This window comes from Myotis davidii, unplaced genomic scaffold (assembly GCF_000327345.1).
Source record: "Myotis davidii unplaced genomic scaffold, ASM32734v1 scaffold1351, whole genome shotgun sequence".
NCBI classification, from domain to species: Eukaryota; Metazoa; Chordata; class Mammalia; order Chiroptera; family Vespertilionidae; genus Myotis; species Myotis davidii.
The window spans coordinates 301,314-303,417 of NW_006282375.1; the positions used below are offsets into that span (position 1 = coordinate 301,314).

The 2,104-nt window shown below is 36.1% G+C and overlaps 1 pseudogene; it reads right to left on the reverse strand.

The window, feature by feature from the left end:
* Positions 1-270, reverse strand: part of LOC102774601 — a 976-nt pseudogene extending 706 nt beyond the window's left edge.
* Positions 271-2,104: the final 1,834 nt, after the last annotated feature.

Genomic DNA, 2,104 nt, shown 5'->3' on the forward strand with positions numbered 1-2,104 from the left:
AATATATCTCATTTCAACATACCCACTTCTGAGGGCTGTGATAATGCAGTCTGCACAAAAACGGTGCAAACACTCCTTTGTAGTCATGGTGTTCTTCAACATATCCAAACAAATTGGGCACATTAATTCACTGTGTAGACTTGGAGGTTAAACCACAATTTCCAAGCCATCCGTTATTGCCTCCTCAGGTGTTCGTTGTAATTCATATAAACTGAGTTCCCATGTTTTGCTTAATGGTTGAGTTCCATTTGTCTGCACAGCCTGAGACATTGCGGAGCCTGCCCAGTCCGGACTCCGCTGACCATGCTCAATATTCATGAGAGACCGAGGGGAAGCCGGCTGGGCCAGAGCTGCAGGGAGGGCGGGAAGCAGTGAGCGAGGGGGCGGAGGCGCGGGACGGGGACAGGGATGGGGATGGAGACAGGCTGGTGCCGGAATTCTATTCGTTCTTTATATCCTTCCTTGCCTATTTCTGATTGTCTTGCTTTTCTTTTTGTTTTTTATTCCCTTTTCTCTTCATTCAATTTATACACTGATGCACACAATTTTCTTTCTTTAATGATTGCCCTTGTAATTTTCATTTAATTTTAAAATGTCCAAATTTATATAGCTTTTTTTTTTTTGCCAATACAATTTTTATTAGTTTTTTGTGATCAGGACAATATAAATATATTAAGAGGTTGATGAATAATCATTAAATATGGATAATATAATTTATTGGTCATACATTTCTTTTTTTTTAAATTTTTTATTACAAAGGGTATTACATATGTGTCCATTCCCCGCCCCCCACCCCCCGCTATATAGCTTTTAAATACTCTAAACACAGAAAATTATTTGGTTACTATGACTTCAAAATGTTTTAACTCTAATGACCTCCTCCAAACTATTATTATTGTTCATGGTTTTTATACCTATCTTTTTTTAACCTAACTAATTATACATTATTATGAGTTTTGTCATCCTCCTCTTCCTCCTCATCATTATCTTTTCTAACAATATTTGTATGAATTTATACACATATGCCATTTTATTTACTCTATATCCTTTTTCAAATCTCATATCATTCTTCTGAGATAGTTCTCCCTTATTTTCAGATGTACTTTGTTTAATCAAGTCTCTTGGTGGAAATTTCTCAACATTATTATTTATCTGCAATTGTATTCAGTAGAACCTCATACTTGGAAGAAAGTGTTTCTGAGCATACAATTCTAATTTAAAAGTTACTTTGTTTCAACTCTTTTGAAGCTATTATTCTGCTATTTTATTACTTTTTTTAGTTGGTGATGAGAAGTTACTGTCAGTATAATTGTCTTCCTTTGTTTACCTTTCTCCCTTATTGCTGTAAAATCTTGTCTTTGATTGTTGAATCTGTAATTCCACTTATAGATTTTAAAATATCACTTGGGATATACTATTCTTGTAGGATTTATAGATTTAGATTTTTCATCAGCTATAAAAAATCATAATCATTATCTTTTCTAGTATTGCTGCTCTTTGTCGTCTATAATTTCCCCTTCAGAAACTCTGGTAAGATATGTTAAACCTTCTCATTCAATGATCCATATTTACCAATGTCTTTTTTTGTGTGTGTGTGCACCATTCCCGGAGGTACTGCAGTACCCGGTTGATGCATGCAGTGGATGGAGCAAGCTCCTATTCCATCTCCCTATTCCAAAAATACATCTTATATAATAAAAGCTTAGTATGCTAAGTGTCTGGTCAACTGGTCGGCCATTCAACCAATCAAAGCCTAATATGCTAATGGGGAAGGAGAAAAATGTAAAAGACCTATGCTCTGTTTTTGTTTCTCACTGCCATTTGTCATATTAGATCCTTGTTCTGTGATGAGGGTCTACAAGTCTGTCTCTCTCTGAGAGAAGAGGTAAAGATCTGAGTAGTCTGAGGGGTCTATGACTTTAGGTCCCAGAGACCTTGAGGAGATAATGTTAAGACCATGAGTATATTGACCCTAATATCAAAGAACAAAGCAGGCCAGGGCTGAGTCAATGAAACCATTTCTAATTTTTTTTTTTTTTTTTTTTTTTTGGTGCACCATTCCCGGAGGTACTGCAATACCGGTCGATGCGTGGAGTGGACAGAG